The sequence below is a fragment of the Ceratosolen solmsi genome, unplaced genomic scaffold, assembly GCF_000503995.2.
Source record: "Ceratosolen solmsi marchali unplaced genomic scaffold, CerSol_1.0 scaffold2, whole genome shotgun sequence".
NCBI classification, from domain to species: Eukaryota; Metazoa; Arthropoda; class Insecta; order Hymenoptera; family Agaonidae; genus Ceratosolen; species Ceratosolen solmsi.
Genome location: NW_011948422.1, coordinates 8387120 through 8409125, shown reverse-complemented (window position 1 = coordinate 8409125; position 22006 = coordinate 8387120).

Sequence of the window (22006 nt, the reverse complement as noted above, 5' to 3'; positions counted from 1 at the left end):
TTTGAAATTCACTCGATTATGAAAGAGGAAAAATGTCATTTGAAAAAATCTAAGTAAGAATAACATAGCTATATTATTGGAATATTTCCTTTGTTATTTATTAGTCGAAAAACAGATTGTGCGTAATGTAAATTTGGAAAAATTTCATTAGATATTTAAATTTGATGTATAGAAAAAACCAATGAATGACTAGATAACGTAATATTAAAACTATTATTATTATTCTTATTAAATATATTTATAATATTTATAATACTGGATGCTTGTCAGATTTCTTTTAATTTTTATTTCAATTTTTCACATAATGTACTACTTATGACATTAATTATATTTGGTACTTATATACCTTATTAATATATGAGAAAAATTCATTTTAACGTTTTTATTTCCTTTCAAACTTTATTAATATTTTAACTATTCTCGGAATATAAAATAAAACATAATGCAAATTATTGTATACAATACCAATATTTTTAATCTATAAATTTTCATAAATTTATATTTTAATAAAAATATTAAATGCCTCGTTTTGTTCAACGATAGTACGCTAAAGCTTTCAGATTTTCATTAATTAAAACTCCGATTAGATATCCAACTAAATTTTCTCTCTATACAAAAAGATTTCTTAATTCAGGTTCAATCGTAAAGTAGTAAAAGTAGTATTAATAACTTGAGATTCCATATTTATTTTTATATATTTAACGAAAGTTTTTATTTGATAAATATCATTAAATGATTAAAGTAGGATGTAGTTATAGTGTCATAAAATACCAGTTATAAAAACAAAATATTACTATTAAATTTTTCACGAAATTACGAAGTAATGATCATTAAATGCTTAATGGAAATTCATTAAGCAACTAAATATTCATAAATCACGTATAATAGTATAATTGCATGGAAACTTTTGCGATTCGAGAGTTCCTCAAAAATGCATTGGCTCAAATTCCTTTTGAAAGGTATGACAGACGAAAAAGCTGATCAGAAACAAATGTCATTACATCACTCGACACAGAATTAACACGTGCCAAACTAATGCATGTGTGTGTGTGTGTGTGTGTGTGTGTGTGTGTGTGTATATATATATATATATATATATATATATATATCTATATATATATATATATATATATATATATATATCTATATATATATATATATATATATATATATATATATATTTGTCGATCATGGTGAGACTGGTTTTTACGACAAATCCAATAATAAAATGAATGCCACGGTTGCCATAAACTCAGCTTCACAATTCTAATCATTTAAATACAAAGAGTACATTATATATTTTTTATGAGTTAACTATATATAAAATTGGCTTTTTTCATATAAAAATTCTTATGAGCTTGTAAAATATAAATGTAAATTTATGAAAATTAATATATTCAGTTTCTTCAATATTCCCGATCGAACATCCTAAAACAAATACTAATAGTTTTATATTTTATTTTCCTTTATGATGAATTTTATATCCTCATAATACTTTTAAGTATTTAAAATACGTACAATTAAATTTCAAAGATAGTAGTAAAGTGTAAAATATATGAAATTATGATAGTTAAAATGAACAGAGAAAAACTGTCAAATTTAGAATAGTTTAAATTACTAATGTTCATAAATCTATTTTGATGACTCATAAAGTCATTGCTTTGAATATATTAATAAATATAATGGTTATCTTAACCACTTGTTCCATGAAATAATTATATTTTTAAAATTTGAACAATTCAAGGAAATCCTTTCGTTCTTTTCTATAATTATATATTATTCATCAGTCGTTGTTTTCCTTTAAAATACGAATACATTTTTAATTGTCATTTGCAAGAACATTAATATTCTCAATATTATCATTGTTTTCTTATTTCATTTTTAAAATCATATCAACTATCGAACTCAATATGCATTTGTATAAATAAAACATTAATGATACGCAATTTCATGAGAAGTTTAGCATTTTATAATTTAATAGAACACCTGAGGGAAGACCGGATATCGTGAGAATGAAAATTTATCTCATCAAGCACGTAAAAAGATTCGGGTAATTGATTTCGCTAATAAACGGTATATAATAAAAGATATATACATGACATTAGTCTTAAACTCGATATTTTCAAAGCAGCCTCGTGATGCATCGCAATCTCGTTCTTTCGTTATCGCATATATGCACACCACCGTGAGCACACGTTTTTTCGACCTCGGGTCAGGTTTATTATATATAACCGAGAGACACGCCAGAGGGCCGCGGGATGCTGTGCCAGGTTGGATAAATATAACGCACAGTGGACTAATGTTACGAGCTAGTGTATTCCTAGAAGGTGGAGAAAGACGTAAGTAAACCCGGCGAGAATCTAGAGCCAAGTTGCACGGGGTGCTTTGTTGCACCGTGCCAATGCTGCAGGCGACCTTTGAGAATGATTTATATCGACCGTCCAAGGGTCACTATTGCGCCCCATCTCATCAATTTGACGTTTATCGACTTCTCTCGAGTAACCCGTTAGGCATTGTATCTTCTTTTTCTTTTCATTTTTCATACTTTTCGTCTTTTGAAAAAAAAAGGAGATTTTCATTCGGATATCTCGGTCGTAGCGACAATTGGTTCGCTTCGGAGCGCAAATTGAGCCATTATACCAAAGGTATGATTAACAAATAAAATAAAACGTGCCAAAGTATCTTTAAATTTTAAGCGATCGAATTTGACAGTTTTAAAACGTTCGTGTCAGTGTCGAGTCCAAGCGACTCTTCTATCATTGCATTTTTAATTCTATATCTTATAATGAACTTTATTGACATACTAATGCATTTTTATTTCCATATTAAGTACGAAAGTAAATCAAAATTCATATAATACATATAAATATATTTATATGTATACATATATGCATAAATATATCTTCGTGAATATATATACAAATAAATAGATTTCATATACGTGTCATTGAACGGACTGAAACAACTCTAAAAGAATTTCAATGATGTTTGTCAAGCGTAAATTTACACATGTAAATATAAATATTAAAATCTACCGCTTCTTACGTTTAGAATGGATTAAGAAACCATAATATATTAATCGATGTATCGATTATTAATTTAAATAAATAATAATTGTCTTTCGCTATACATTTATTTGTATTGATTGAAATAATTTAATTAGGTTGCTGAGCTAGAGAATGTTAAAATAACGTATAAATAAATATTTTTACTCTACAATGGATACTGAACATTAATGCAATTGTGCTTTAATGTCTAATATATAAATAATAAAAGAATTAATAGAAAATTAGTATTAAGTAAATTTTAAGTAAAAAGTAAGTTTGCACGTACCTCGGGAAAATAATTAAAGCAGATCCAGATTTGCAATCGAATTTAACATATTTATTTAACATCAGAATATTTAACATACAATATATTTCAAAATTTAGAATTAAATAATACCGAATACCATAAAATAATACAAAATACGATAAATACCGTATAACAAGGCATCTAAATATTTTCTAAAATTATTGAAAGCTCTCCTTTCTTATTACATAATAAAATTCCGAAGAAGAAATTCTTATTACATCATAGAGTGTACGAATTTTTAAAAGACGATATTAAAAAAAATAATCAAAATTTAATCAATTTAGTTTTATTTTTTTCATAGTATCCTTTGAACCACAAATTTTTGCTTCGAAAATTATTTAATCCACAAAGCTATGATAGAAAATTGTTTTGAAATTATTTTTCTTACCCTCATAAAAGGCCATCACAATCTGTACTAAATCATTACCTTCATACAATCTCGTTTACACTTTAAATTACACTAATCGAAACACTAAAATTAAATAGCACAATTTTAATTCGTTGTGTAATAATAATAATAATAACAATAATACTCGGCAAATTAGCCACTTGATGAGGAAATTAAATTAATGAGTATTTCGAAGGGAATGCAACAATTTTAATTTTACACTTAATTATTATACAAGAAAAGCAATCGACAAATGTATGTTAGTATTTTAAAAATAGATAAAAATTTCATCCTCAACTTTTTCTAAATTTATATGCTCGGTTCTAAAATTACACTATTTATTACAGTGAACTGCTGGCTTATTCATAATATAACATAATAAACGAATAATTTGAAAACTAAATTCAGCCAAAATCCATCTTGGAATGTAAAAAAAAAAAGTATCGATCTTTTGTTAATTCCATATAAGTTAATTAGAAACATAACGACTTATCCAAATGAACCGCAATAAATGACAACATTTATTTATTATCATATTTCATAAACAATCAAACTACAATAAACGTAACTAAATGCAAACGATATTCTCTGTAAGAATTATTGCGTTTTATAAACTTTTTTTAGTTCTTCTAAATAACTCGTGCTGTCTAGAGATTCTGTTTCGCGTGCTTAAAAATAAAGTCTTTTACCTTATATAATTATGAGTTATACATTTTCGAGCTCTACTTTCAAAGATTGTTAAAATTAACCGTTACATTTAAAAAAAAAAAAAAATATATATATATATAATTAAAAAGTAATTGTAGTAAGCATGACAAATAAATATTTATAATGATATCTAATTACATTAAATTCAATTGCATATTTGTTAAATACATTATATTTATCGGTATTTGATTAAAATAAAATTCTTAGACGTATCATGGACAATATAAATTTATATTATATGAAAAATGTGTAATGAAACTTAAATTTTATTTTAATTATTATTTCAATGGTATGTAAGTAGAAATATATACAGATTCTATAAAATATTAAATAATATTTTTATACGTTTTTCATATTGTAATTAAATATTGCATTAACTTGTAAATATTATAATATAGTTTATTAATACGTAAAACGATTTAGTGATAGAGATAAATTGAAACGAAAGCAAATAAATTTATATGAAATAATTTTACCATTGGGAAATGAAAAAATTATTATAAAGTAGAATTTTTTTATTTAAAAAATTTTTATCACAATGACAAAATCTAAATAGCAAATATAAATTCATCTACATGTGCAATTCAACATAGATTTTTTTTTTTTTTTTTTTTTTTTTTTTTTTTTTTTTTTTTTTTTTTGTAGATAAAAGTTCATATTGTTTAATATTTAGAAATATTTAATTTTTAAAGTTATATTAATTCCTGATTACGTACATATGAATAATAATTCAATAATTCCGACGAATTTTTATATCAAAGTTCTTCGTACAATAAATTAGAGAGCTGAAATTTAGAGTTCAAGTTCAATATAATTCAAATATCAAGAATATTAATGAAAACGTAAATAGTATTTAATTTAATGACAATTTGAAGTGAATTATACACAATTTGTATATATAGACTAGTAAATTAATTACTCATAATACTATATTTAAATGTTTATATTTTCATTTTATACTTAAATATCGTGTATAAATATGAATTATTTAAATAATATGTACGTATACATAATTAATCTGCATAAATACCCATTCCACATGAGATTCTAATAATTAAAGGTAAAATATACTTATCAACATCTTAACATATCATAAAAATAATACTATTAATAACAGTTTTATTATCCATTAACTATTATACAGATTTATGCAAATACTATTAATAACAATTTAATTATTTGTAAACTATTATACAAATTTATCATACCAATTATTGGTAATATTTATTAAGCATAAATTAAAAAGATAACTTGAAGGCCCCATTTTTTATAAATTCAAGTTTAATCAAAAACATAGTAAAGATGAAACATCGTCTGTAAAATTTTAGTATAAATTATAAAACATAGTTATTTTTTTTATTTTAATATTTTTTATTTTCTTACTTATATCAATAGTCTCTAAATTTTTATAAAATTAAGTTTACATAAAATACATTTAATTATTTAATGGTAATAAAAAATTTCAATTGAAAAAAATATACTATTTATTATACCTATGTACATACGTGTATAAAAATTTTTTAATAAGTTGTATTTTTGAAAATATATAAATTTTATCTGTATTAGTCTGTTAATAATATTAAACAATATTTCCCACATTTTTTTTTTTTTTTTTTTTTTAAAGAAAATTAAAATTAATCTCCAAGCGTATTGAAAAGTCAGTTTTCCTTTCAAAAATATAATACAGGGCAACGTACGAATGCCAAATCCATCATGTATGAGGCTGATTCGTATTGTTACGCAAGTTTCGCTTCCAGCGCATAGATTCGCACGGAAAAAGTTATATGAAAGTCAGGTGCCAGACGACTGGTTGGCCTTGGAGAATCTCGACTTACCACGTGCCAGATCACCGGTTCGCACAGCACAACGCATCGCGCCATGCAAACCTGCTTCGAAAATCAGAAAAGAAAAAGGATAGAGAATATTCTACCGTTCCATGAATGAAAATCCCGTATGGATTATTTATCGTATTTCGACTGTTGACCTCCCACAAAATCACTTGTTCTATAATCACGAAAATTAAATATTGATACGATATAAGATCAAACATAAGATTATTTAGCTTCGAAGCACTTCACCAAAGATTAACCCGTTTCTATTTGAAATGTTATTTTAGCATTGTTTACAATAATCAAAATTATTAAAAATATTTTGCCCATACTAAAAACTACAAAAATTTCTTTAAATTGCCACAAAATGGTGGATTTATCAGCTGACTTGAAGTACGTAACGAATGAAATTACAAATTTGCGGGAAAGATTGAGTCCCTTATCGAAAATAAAAATTTAAAAGCATTTTTAGTTTATATGTATTGTTATCATCAACGAACTAGAATTATGACAAAATCATAGCTCCACCAAAATTCTGAATTTAAGCAGAGAAATAAAAATTTTGCACGAAACATTTGTCGTGTTTCTATTATAAAAATGGCATCGTTTTTATTAACATTATTAAGTTACTTTGAATAATTTTTAATACTATAAAGAATAGAATTTCAGTTGAATGGGTGAGTTAATTGCATTATCACTCGTGAAAAATATTTGAAAAAATCACAAAATTCAATTTTCAAATAAATTCCAAGTTCTCATAAATTTTTACATTCTACCATATATATCTGTTTTGTACTATCCATGGTAAACTATATATGGTATATATGGTAAATATATGTGGTATACTAAACTGGCAAATAGGATAAAAGTTTTGAAGTATATTTATAAAAAATAATTCTCAGTTAAAAATTAAATTAAAAAACTATGGTGAGTTTCAGATGATACTGATTATATATTTAATTTATATTTAAATAGATGTTTATTATTTATTTAAATATTTTTTGCAATTTATTTTACGTACAAAGCACTTATAAATAGATATGGTATAAAACTAGCGATTGTATAACATATCATTAATATAAAATTATTGATAAATAGCTCATAAGTACCATTACCGATTGTCAACAACGTACAATGAAATTATTTTTAATGACTGATTATGCAATTCTCCTTAAAAAAAAAAAAAAAAAATTATTCTACAAATTACGTAGACTATATATAGATGAAACTACTTACCATTTTTTAATAACCAATTTGATGGTAGAATTTTATATTATTAATATTAATAATTTATAGAAAATATTTTAACATATATTTGAAACTTGATTAGAAGTAAATATGAAAGGAATCTTTTAATTTTCAATACTAATTAAATTTATTCTTATTACAAAAATTGATAATTTATAAATTATTATTTAATAAAAATTTAAGAATTTATTTATTGTGCATAACTGATTGTATGAGAAAATATTTAAAATAATTGCCTACCATTCTATACACTTCAATACTTTTCGTTCTTTCAAGCCCTAATTAATTCTCAAAACTATTAGAATGTTTATTAATGTCATAAGATATAATAAATAAATATTAATAAATTTATTTATATTAAAAATAACGTAATATCTTTAAAGACAATTTTTAATTTTTATTTATTTCAAAATATTGAAAGACTATATTTTAGTCTGTTAAAATTAAATGTACAACAATGTTTCTATTTTCAAATCGTCGATCCACTTAATAATACTGAAATGTGTCACATTTACAGTATTAAATTATCGTAATAAATTTGTGCGAATTAACTTTTCTAAAGAAAATTACCATAATCATTGCAATTATTGTCGTAAGTTTCAAAAATGCTTACTTGAAAACAATTAAATCAATCATTTATAGTTCTTCTCGTAATACATTAAACATTTATAGTTCTTCTCAATAATACTTTAGATAATTAATTGTTCTTCTCATAATACATTAAAAGAAAATTGAGAATGCAATTCAAAATGAGATCCTAATAAAATTATCTTATTGATAATTTTTGCATGTTAAATGAAAGCGCCCGTACCCCGCAGCGAAATTGAGATTTTAATTTTTATCTCACCACGGGACAAACTTGACAACACGTGAGGCAATTTTAAATGAGTTTTACTGGACTTCTAACGTCATGAGACTGTACGTATCAATGATTAATCGATCACTTGGGGAAGAAAAAGAAAAATACATGTGCAAAAATGTGTGGCCTCGAAGAAACACCAGAGGTGCCGCATAGAGTAGCACTTATTTCGAGCAAGTAAAAAAAAAAATAAAAGTAAGACAGTAATACGCAATTCAGTCGAGTATATTTCCATTCGTTGAAAGACAATGACATGACCCACCTACATGTGAAACGTACAAAGGAACTACGCAAACGTGCCTATGTGTGCGTGTTCGTCATTGAGCAGACAAATGAGTACCTTAGACATGTCAGCAAATATATTTTGGCAACATTTTGTGCAATGTGATGATAACTAATACCTAATTAATTCGTTGCAAATAGCACTAAAGAATGCATGGTCATCGGACAATAGAAAATCTTACTCTTTTACTCTAACGGTATTTATACTTTATTTCTATGACAAATTTGGTTAAATAGGGGTAATCTATTTTAAAACAGATATAAATGATTTTATCTACCTTTTAGTTAATATCAATAGTACGTTATATAGTAAACAATAAGTTGCGCGGTGACCAAGTGAAAATGACTGCTTGAATTAGTTGCAAACAACGTATCACAAAATTGGCGATTCATTATCGATTTATTAACAATACAATTATAATAATCTATTATTATAAAAAGCTTAATTATGAAAAAATTGAATATTAAAAAATTATTGATAAAATACCGATTAAAATTTACTCAGAAATAAGAATCTTATAACATATACGCTTGGATAAATTGAATGCTTAAACTAATTATTTTTCTTCTACATAAATAATAATTATATGAATGTACTTATAAATAATAAGATAATTTACTTAATTAGCTTGAAAATTTTACTTTGATATTAAAGACATATTTTTCACCTGCGTTATTTATCTCTTGCAGTTTCGTATTTTAAATAAATGCTGGTTGAAACCTAATATACTATTAAGTTATATATTGCATTTATATTCATATATATTGAAATATAAAAATAAACTTTCATCAATTTCTGTTTATTTCTAATAAGTTTAAAATTAGTACTGTAAAAATATAACATTTTTCAAGATTTAAGCATATATGACATTATTCGATATAACTATTTTCAACCTCGCCAGTATCAGAAGCACCACAAAAGTAAGCAATGCAGTAGTTGGCTTCAAAAATTAGTATAAATCCAATTTTACACTGTCTTTTACTGTAATTTCGATGATATTTTGATTTATATTACTTTTATATTAGTATTTTTATAAATCTCTGTAGTACAGAGAAATATCTGAGAATTAATTTTTATAAGTAATGTTAAAAAATTATGGAATTATTTATTCATAAGATTATATAATTAGTATTTTATGATTTTTTTTTAAATAAATTTTGAATATAAATAATAATCGTAAAGAGCTGTTTAAAGCTGAAAAATAAAATAATCTCGATAAATCTTTAGTAATAATATTTTTGTTATGTTTGAAATAAACCATAATCATATATAACTTTGCTAATTACAAAAACATAATTTATTAAAATTATCAAACAATTTTTTAATGTCTAGACAATTTACATAAACTACTGAATTATCCAAAATATGAGAAATAAAAGAGGAAATTAATAAATTGTTTTATATTACAAAATTAAAATATATCACATAAAATATTTAAGAATTAATATATTAATTATAATTAAACACTGTGCTGATTATATCCTAATGAAAGAAAAAAAATTTAATTTCACGAGCGTAGATCTAGATATTACAATAAATAATAATGATTTCGTATCTTAAATAACGTAAGGTCTTTTTTTTTTATAAACGATAAAGACAAATTATTAAATAATAAAAATTACTTAATTTTTTATTGAATATTTAAGAGAACACCAACCATATAAGAATTGTCAAATAGTATAAGCTGGAAATTAGTTAAAAAATGTATTTATAATCACGTTTACAAGGTTAAAAACGTTACATAAATTACATAGATTTCAAAGAAAATTCAGTAAATATTTTACAATAATCTACATATATGTGGAGAGAGGGAGATAATGAATATATATGTATATATTATGTAAATATTATTAATAAATACTATATGTAGAATATATATTCAACATAGAAATTCTTTACTTATTAGACCAAATCTTTCTATGTTTTTGCTATATTTAATAAATATAAAAATATTAAATTTTTCATAAAAAGAAAAAATCTGTGGTGAAGAATACCTATTGAAAAAAAGAATAAATATATATTCTCATTTTTCTTAACAAAATACTTTATATAATTTAATCTTAAACGGTATAATATGGTTTTAATTTATTTGAATGTGTATTTATTCAATACAATAAAGCAAATTATATTATTGATTTAAAAAGCAATAAATTTTTGAAAAAAAACATTATAAAAGTTTTTTTTCTTCTAACTAATTCTAACTAAACTTCAAACTAATAATGAATACAAAATAAGCAAACGATCTAATAAAAAATATTAAATTTAAGATATAGTATAGCTAATAACGTGTTATTAATATTCTATAATTGTTTGTTCATTCTTTAATTAATATTTCGTTTTTGTATTTACTAACATAGTTACTTATATTCTACTTAGAAAATGTTATATATTTTGAAAAACATTTTTTGTATTTTATGTAATATATATATATATATATATATATATTTGATGTAAAGTTGGCATATAATTTGAATTTTTAAATATACAGATTTCACCTTGAATTGCAAAACGTATATTTATGACTTGTGCTGTGTATATTCTCTCACCTTAACTCACAGCTGTAACAAATAATTTTCAAAATTTTCCTCGAAACCGCTTTCGGATCAGTAATAATTGGAATCCACTTATTTCCATAAAAAAATTATACACAATTTTTTTCATTCGCTCGTCAATCGAAAGCTTGTTAGTTAAAAATTTTAAAATATAAGATAAAAATATTTTTTTAATGTACTGTAATTGTAACTTCAATACATCTTTAGGCAATATACAGAAGTAACTTTAAATGCAAAAAGTATTTTCAAGTACATAAAATACCATACAAGTAATAACCCTACACGTATATGTAAACAGTACCGTTTAAAAATCTAATATAATCATACATTTCTTTATAAAATATATATCTATATAGCATACAATTCTTTGAATATATGTGAATAATATATTTTCATTTTCCATCTATATGTTTCGCAGATTTTCTCAGAAAAAAATAAAAGATATGAAAATAATCGAACAAACAATAAATAATTGAAAAATTGTTTGCTATTTTCTAAACTATTTCCTAAATAATTTTTTATTAAATCAATCTATAATTACTGCATCAAAAAATACTATATATATATATATATATTATCAAGTTAACATAAAATACTTTAAAATAATTTAACGTTTTTAAGTAAATTACTGAATAAAATTTATTATATTAATTAATTGGCTTGTTCATATGATCTTATTAAATTAAAATGAGCCATATCAAGCACATACCATCGTAATTAATAACAATGGTCGTAATGCAGGTAATCAAGTTTCACAAATATAGAGGATGAGAAGAGAGAGAGAGAGAGAGAGAGAGATAGAGTGAGAGCTAACAAAGAAAAAAAAACTAGAGGTTACGAAAGATTCAAATTTCAAATTCTTCAGAGTTCCGTCTCGATTATCTAAATTATTCTTAATTTAAATTTTCTCTCTTATTCATTTGTTAAAACTTGTTTTTCTTACATATCATTCAGTCGTTAAAGCTATTGTTTTTCTTATAAATATAAATAAAGTAAAGTTTTTAAACATTTTTTGACAAATCTGTTTCCATTCTGTACACATTTTTAGTATTATAAAATAAGCAAAGTAAGTTGTACCGATACATTTACATTATAGTGTAAGTTAAAATTCTTCAGCCAATAGTCAATTAGGATTTCCTTAAAATAACAAAATAATCCAAGAACTTTGTACAGTCAGATCGTGTATAAGCTTTGAGCTTAATTAATGTTTAGCAACATTTATCTAAATGTCCAAATCTAAAAACATGATTGTTTTTATAATATGTGGCCATATCGATTGACCACATTTTTATAGAAAAATTAAATTTGTTAATATTAATTTTTCGTGCAAATGTTGAAATAACTCCATAACTACTATATTAAGATTTTATAATTAAAATTAAGTTTTTTCAATTTATAAAATAATCTTATTACCATTGTATAAACAGAGAGAAAGATTTAAATAGAAATGGTTATATGTAAATTCACTATAAGATATCAATAAGCATTCTTGTTTTATGATATCCTGAATCAATCGAGTGTATGTAGTATATTAACAAACGAAAATATCAGAAATATACATACTGAAGTAAAATTGCAAATTCTAATTGATCAAAGAATCAGTTAACAAATAATATCAGACATTATAAAGTTTATGTGCATAGTGAATATCATTGAAAATGAACGTCGCACAACAACTAACGATGTGAAAAAAATCCATATAAAGAGCAGTGCACTCGTTACTTCCAATACCAAATATAGTCGGTTTCAGTACTTATGTTGCGAGCAGAACTTCTGCGATGCGCTAACGTAGCCCAAAGAAATAAAGAACAGTTAATCTAGATAGCGGAAGACAAAAACGCTTCCACGCCTTTTACGTAATTTCTCGATCGAGCTGCTTCCTAAGAAATAAACTACATCTGTAACTATATTATAACTTTTCTTGAGACGTTTAAGTAAAAGATTCACATATGTTTCGTATCAAATATGACAATATTAATAAGCACGTCAAACAATGATTTAAATGAGTTAAAATGTAAGCTTTAGTTTGCTTCGTTGAACCAAATGAGATGGATTTGCACACATTGTTGTTTAATGGTTGTTCAAACAACCCACACCGTTCCTTATCATTACATCGTACATTCATCATCGTGTCTTAACATCTCAGCCATAGAAGATTTAATATATAATATATAACTACTGCATTTATAAATGAAAGAACGCGAGAGCCTCGTATTTAAAGAAATACAAATGATAATCTCGTTTACATGATGTCAAGTATTTTAATTATCTTCAAATGAAAATGTATACAATACCTATTAAAAATATCATAAATAACTGTTCATAATATGAAAGGTTAAACACTGAGAGTCGAGGCAAAATTTTGTATTTTCTTATTCCAGCAAAAATTGTCATCTTATTACACGCGGTACACTAATTTCGGTAGCTATACTTATTTACGTAAAGTGTATTATTTAAGATTATGATAGAATACGCTCCGGTAATCCCTCGTGAAAAAAAGAATATTTCATCGTGTGACGTAGTTACTTGCGCATCTACGTAGTTTGACGAGGCAGACAGATGTACTAGAGTTGCAACTCGCCTTTCTGCTGGTGTCCGCAAAGCTTTACTACCCGACATTTCTCCATTTGCCGGCATTTCTCAAGGGACACTTTGTATCGTCATCCTGCACTTCCGGTGATACAACTCCGCGGATATGCTAATTTCTATTGGAAGTAACTTTCTCGAATCATTTTTACCACGATACGATAACGCGAAAAGTCATTATTATAAACGCTTCTAATTAATGTCACGCGTATTTCACGCGTTATCTAATGAACATTGGGTCTCCTCCGTGAATCTTACGTGACTGGCACATTATTTATTCGTTTCTTTTATTTAATAATTCAACAAGTGTTTTGGAGTTAGATTGGCCACGCATTGGCTGAAAATTTCATGTTGTTATTAAAGATTTTTGGACATTTTAAAACGAATGCGCTGCTTTTAGTTAGCGCGCTTACGTAACAGACTTCCTAATTGGGTGTTTGTCTGAGAGCCATAATACTTTATTTTGAGCCTTCCTTATGCTATTAAGGCAGCAACGATAGAACGTTATTTCACCGTGCCATACATCAAAGTTAAAAATATATCGCATTGAAAAATATATAAAGTTCAACAGCATCGCAGTCGAATGTGCGTTTCGCGCCAAAATGCTACCGCACACCTGCGACAGTATCTCATTTATCCCTGTGTACGATGATGAACATTGGAAAGATTTTCTCGAATTTATTATAATATATTATGTTTCCGTGTCGAATCTTGGGAGTGGTGGGTACACGCAATCATAAAACCATGGTGATATGACAACGACGACACAATCACGACCATGACGACGAGGCTAGTAGCGGCGGCGAGGCTGGTAATAATGATGACGATGGTGGAAGTGGTGGAGGTGATGGTGGTGGTGGTTAGTGGTGGTGCAGGTGGTTGGTGGAGGTGGTTGGTGGTGGTGGTGGTCGGTGGTGGTGGAGATAGAGGTAGCGATGGCGGTGGCGGTAACGGTGGCGACGGTGACGGCGACGGCGACGGCAACGGCGACGGCGACGGCGACGACGATGACGACGACGACGATGACGACGACGACGACGACGACGACGACGACGACGACGACAGGAACGGCGGAGCATTGGTTCGTTGACCAGCTCACGAGTCTGCGCGATTTCACCCGCGGCCACCGGCTACCGCGGCGCTCGCTACGACGCCGTCGTCGATTACCGCGTGATGATCATGACGAAGTTCCGGCCGCTCGCCCCCCACCCACTTCCCCGATCAATCGCTGACTCGCAGCCATGGAATTCCCGTGGACCGATTCGCTTTTCTGTGCTCACGCGCTCGACCTACTGCGCCGCTTTGCGATGCCGAACACCGACCTCCTTTTTCTCATTTCGGCCACTGTCGCCGCCATTCGGCAAACGACCCACGAGAAATCCTCTTCGTCTTTCCTCCCTTTCCCGTTCGCGATAGAAATTCATCGATTTTATGGTCAGGGGGTTGGGGCACGGTGGCGAGACGGGGAGGGATTGAAAGAGGGAAAGGGTGGGAGGGGGGGGGGGAGTAAAAAGAAACAGAACGTCAGGCAATTATGCTGGTAGTGGTCCGACATGCGCCGTCTGCTGCTACAACCGGGCTCGACTTAAATTGACCACCAAAAATTGAAAATGCTGGAACGGATTTTTATTTTAAATTATTCATCCGATGTCCGGAAGAAATTTTTCTCCTAATTATTATGTTTCTAGATTACATCGCCAATTTTGCATGACATGCAATAAGCCGTAGATAATCAAAATATTTGCAAATTCACGAACGATGTATTGTGAGATTGCAAAAGTTTATTATTGAGGGGCAAAATTTTTCAATTTGTAACCGAGATTTTCTATAAATTTTAATCAACGCAATTCATTATGACTTCTAAATTGTGAAAAAGAACAAAATATTATAAAGTATTATTTTATTTATAAATTATTCGGTGAACTTATGTATGTTGACGAAAAAGCACATTTACTGGAATGAAAACGAAATCTGACTATTTAAGAAGAATTAATGAAAATTTAATTTTATAGTAAAAGTAAATAAGGAATGTATAGAATAAAAATTATGTTAAGAATTACAATGATTACGAGCCATCCTTCTATTTATATTTTGCGGTACAAATCGAAAAAAATCTCTTTGAAGTATTCAAAAGGAAAGCGATAGATTAAGAGTTCTTAAAATGCTCCATCATAAGAATAGATAATTTTATTTAAACATTTAGACATAGCCGTTCTTTTCAAAACCGCATGTACTTTTCCTGTAATTATTTCACGGGCTTCTCTCGCTATAATATGTTTATAAAAAGAAAAAGCAAGATTTTCTTTACACAATAATACTTGTATTTTAAGTATGTTAATTCACAAAAATACAATATTTACTTATTAATGTAAAAACATTAACGCTCTGTAAAATTGTGATTTCTAGCATATTATATAATCCAATAAATTAAAAATTCTTCTTTTAAAATATATTTTAATCAAAGATTTTACTAGATATAAAAATTACACATTCGCGAATTACTATTATCCGTGTAAGGACCCCAATTATATAAACATGTCGATATACATGATTTTCCTCTTAATTATATGCCTATTTTTAAAATCCCTATAATACTAAAATACATCTTTCGGTATTTATAAGTTTGAAATAAAAATAAACCTTCTTTATTCTAGTGTATTAAATCTTATGTATATTATTTTCATTTTTAATAACTTAAATGGTCGCATCTAAATACATAGAAAATGATAATATCTAAGGTGAAAGGTATATGGTTACATGAGAAAACAAAAGTATGAATTTTCGCTATAATTTAATAAAAGAAAAAGAATTTTCTTTATATACGTTGTTTTAATTTCTTTTAGAAAAGCATAAATTTCAATTCTAATATTCAAAAACTGTTATGAACTATATGTGAACTATACTTCGATTCAATCTATATATATATATATATATATATATATATATATATATATTCCATACATTACATAATTTATGCATGCATACATGCATACATACGTACACACACGTGTAATATTAAAAAATGTCAAAAATATTGAAAAACATTATCAACATAAAATTTATAGAGGAAAAAATTTTTGAGTCTAAAGATAAAATAATATAATATAAAATTATAATACACCAGATATAAGTTTATAATAACATTATCATAAAAGATGTTGATTTTATAAAATATCCATAATACAACATAAGTGGTGTAATGAATAATCTAATATCAAAACAATTTCATTGCTTCATTTTTCAAACAAATTGATAAATTATTAATAATAATTTCAGCATCCAATTGTACTGGATTTTTTTATTTTTATTAACATTTGTTAGAGATAAATTTATTACATTGTTCGAATGAAAAATGTACAATGTGCTTAAAATTATAATTGATGTTATTTTATTAGAAAAACGTGTATATTTTTTGTGTAAAATATCGTTGATTATAATTACTATAGATTTTGCTAAGCTTAATTATCAGTGCACCGACTGCTCACGAATCACTACTTTATTTATAATTATTTTGAATATCTAAATATAAGCGATCGTTTGTATGAATAATAAATAAATAAATAATAATAATATAATCAATCAGTCACAGTAATGTTGCGCATGTCATTGTGAACACGAATTCGACAGATTGTCAAAACAATGTATTCTTTAATTGTTAAGAGGAAAAGTTTTCATTTCTTTTCTTTCATGTATGTATTTTATTTGATTTTCTTTGCAGTTCTAAGAAGAAAAATTATGCTTCGCAAGTTTGCACATAACTACAATTTCATAATTATTTCTACGATCTTTCTTTTTTTTAATAAAAGCAGTTTTTCTTATGAAATTTAAGAAATTATTTAAAGAAGATTCTAAGAAATGGCTTAAGGCAGGGATTATTATTTTAAAATTCCGAATCTCACGAACTTTGGCAGTCGTAAAGTTTTATAATCTATGGACTTAAAGATTACTTTAAAATAATAAGGAATAATTTTTTCATATGTACATATAAATCATTGTGAATATATGGATTTCTAATTTCAAGAAAAAACAATAATTAATAGAAATCTCTATGTTAATTTCTTTAGTTTAGAGTAAACATCTTTTTGAATTCTATATAACATTGTTTTTTATAAGCAATTCCTTATGTCCCACATTCAAGAAATTTTTTATCGAATAGTCATAATTTAATTTGATATCTCTTTATTTTTTTATTCTTAGTTTAGAAAAACAATTCACACTCTATAATTGTCATTGTTAGATATTTTTTTAAACATTATTAATTCAATATCAAATCGACATATTATCAAGGAAAAGTAGTAGAATATAATATAATATTTATATTTATTGAAAGTTTAATATATTTCAACGAATAAAAAATTCAATTTTCCTTAGTTAAAAGTTTCCTTAATCGAATTAAAACGAAATATTAATTCAGCTGGTGCATTATGTCCTCTCTCGGTTAAATGGATGCAGTAAACAAGATGTAATCCAGTAATGTCGTAAATCTGCTATATTAATTATTATTTTTGAATCTTTACCGAAGCTACTGCACAAAATTTATTACGAATTTTTAATAATTATATGTGGTAATTTTCAAGCACAATAATAATGCAAATATTTATAATTTCTGTTTAATAGAATTTAATAGAATAATTTTCGATATATTATTTTCAGTAAACGTCGTTTCAAAAGTATAAATAACAAATCTTTGGATTTAAGTTAATTTCTACGTTAATCTATAATAAAATAAAAATCTAAGACATTCGTACGTCTTGCGTTCATATTCTGGCATTAGGTGCTTCCAAAGACATGCAGTGCTTACAAAATCTGAAACGCAAGTGCATAAATAATGTACGTTAGTGTACAAGTTTTGCGAATGTAGAAAAAATACTGCAAATAGCCATCAGACTCGGATTATCTTCTAACGTACACTAACATTACCCGTTGCATATTTAATGTTTTCACATTACGCATTCACGTTTAACAAAATCTGCGCAAAATTCGGATAAAAACTGTACTCGGGCCCCCATCACCCTTTGGCAATATTTAAATGACCGAATGCATTCGAATAAATAAGCCTAGGACTGTGAAAGACATGTGTCGGTGTCGGTGTCGGTGTCGGTGTCGGTGTCGGTGTCGGTGTCGGTGCGGTGTCGGTGCGGTGTCGGTGTCGGTGTCGGTGTACCACTCGTATATCAATGCGAAAGAACTCGAACTTTCCACGCCTCACCTTTTCCGTCAAAAATTGTCTGCTTCGCGCACATGTCTGCGCGTGCAACTGAACTACATTCAACGATCGACTATAACCGCATTTCAGCGAACACTAATTCGGGTCTTTCGGTGAAATAAAATTGCACCCCAATATGCCAAAAGACGTCCTCTTGTATGGAAGACATTACGATAGCAAAATTGATCTGCCGGTTAGTATGTTTAATTATCGTTTACCTCTTGTCTAAAGAATAAAATTTATTAATCGACATTTTTCCAACTATTTGCTGCCTCATTATTGCACATACGTACGTACGTACGTACTATACATTCTTACACGCAATAAAATAGTAATTATTTACATTGCGATATGTTACAAACTCCAGTTTGAACTAGGCTCAATATATGTTTTTATCAAACGCTTTACGACCACTCAATTAATATAATACTCATGATAATTAAAATTTTCACATAAATAATTTTAACATAAAATGTTCAAATAAATGAAATACCGATGTATTATAACGTTTAAAAAGTGGTTTATCGAATTTATAAATCGTCATCGATGTATTCTCTCTACAAATTACAAATCACCTTTCTTATTCGTTTCGATCTCAGTTTTTTGAAATTTTGTTTGATCGCTGCAACAATTATAGAGTAATAAGAATTTGTTAAATAAAGCACCGAGGTTGGCGGCATTGGATAAACATGTAGAAAAATTAATGTTTTAAAATTGAATTGACTTTCATATAATTTTTATTTTTCTACGGAAAGGTGCATCTCTCGTCAATTGTGGTATAGAAATTTACCTTATCGGCAGACTCGACAACAAATTTAATTTGTCGTTGCACCTTGTTGTTTCTTTGTGTTCAATAAAGTCAAATAAATTTGATGATACGTTTGAAAAATAAATCATTCGAAATTAAACAATTTTATTTATATACTGAATTTTAACCATTTTTTTCTTTTTTGTTCATTTTTTGTTTTTGTTTATTTCTTATTTATTATTATTATAATTATTATTTTTTTTTTTTATTATTTTTTTTTTCACCAAATGCTATTTAATATATGTAGCTTTCCTCATAATGAAGTTAGTTTTAATTCCAAAGTACCGTGAAAGGTGGAAAATAGAAAAAACTATGTAGATCGAAGTAATAAAAATAATTATTGATTTTAGATAGAATTTGTCTAACGATGTCTTTCCTTCCGAATAAAAGTTAGGAAGTATTAGATCCTCTCTTGACACAAGTCTCCGAAATATTTACTGTCGAACTCTTACGTCACCTTGCTCTATCGAGCAAGAGAGGCACAAATTTTTCACTTTAAATTTCCGTGAATAATTTATTTAGTTAGAGAGTATCATCGATTTTGGATTTTACGTAAACTGACGATCATGTCCCATTACACCCTAATTCCCGTTTTACAGCGAGCCATCCATCTTTCACCTGACATATATAATTGAACGTTAATTATTAGATCCTATACACGCACGCACGCACGCACGCACGCACACGCACGCACACACGCACACGCACGCACGCACACGCGCACACACGCACACGCAGCCATCCCCTAGACAAATTTCATTGTCAATGGTTTGAATTTTAGAGATTATAAATGTACCGCAGCTCTCTCGCGGGAGACATTACTAAGGACAGAGCATTGATAAATGCATTCGTCCTACCGGAATCTTTTCCTGCCCAAAATTTCTCCACCATCCTTACGGTGCTGATAAGGAAGGCGCACGTCGAGCTCGCTGGAGCATCGAGAGAGGAGAAAAGCACAGACGAAAGGCTACTATCGACACGAGCCTCGGTAGACCCTCGTCGAGGCACCTTGCTCCAGTGTTCCGGGAGAGAGCCCTGGCGTCGTCCCCCGGACACACCTTGCCGGCGTCTCGTTTTTACGTGCCGACCACCCCTGCCCCTCCCATTCACCAGCACACCATCAAGCACGCCCCCGATGTCTTTATCATTACCTTCATATTGTTCTCGACGAGGAACTCGAAGGAGCAGAGCCCGTAGACGACATAGGCGCGTAAGAGCTCGGTCATCGTCTTACTCTTGAAAGAGGCTTCAGGATCGTTGAACTTGAGGTCGAGCGGGTCGATCTGGCGTTTCTGGTTCGGGTCCCCGCACGCCGGGGTCGTCGTCGTGCTCGTCCTCGCGCCCACGACCCGGCTCAGCTGCTTACCCGCGCAGCCGCGGGGCAGCCTCCTGAGGAACGCCATTTGCGCGGCACACTACCGGGGCCCACAGCTCTCCTCCCTCTCGCTTTCTCTCTCACTCTCTATCTCTCTCTCTCTCTCTCTCTCTCTCTCTCTGTCTGTCTATCTGTCTTTTTCGTACTCCTATTCCATACGTATTTTCTCTCTTCTCCTCGAGCGACGACAACGGTGGGGAAAAGCGCTGGGGAGGACGTCGCAGCGCGATGGACACAGCGGGCACGTTACGTAGCCGGGGCGACAGCTACGTTTTTTCTTCCGACACCCGTGCACACGACGGCCGGTTGCGCTCGTTTCGGATCTATTTCGAAGGTCGTGAGTCTGGCCACGGATGCCGATGAATTGCTAGGCCAAGGTAGAGAACGTCAACGAGATGACGGCAACGACGACGACAACGAAGACGACAACGATGACGTCGACGACGACGACGACGACGACGACGACGACGACGACGACGACGACGACGACGACGACGACGACGACGACGACGACGACGGCGACGACGACGACGACGACGACGACGGCGGCGGCGACGAAGAGGCTAGGAAGACTCGGGAGCGGGGAGCACGCGCACGCTCTCGAACCTTAAATTGTGCGGAAGCACGCTATCACGACCGACGACGACGAGCTTCTAAGAGGCCGCCGCGCTCTCTCGACGTTCCTATCTCTCCTTTGCACCTTCTACCGGCCACTACGTATATATAAATATGCGCACGTATATATGCGCACGTATGGGCGAAAGCGCGCGCGCGCGGCTTAACATGCGCATACGTGTGCGCGCATGTGTG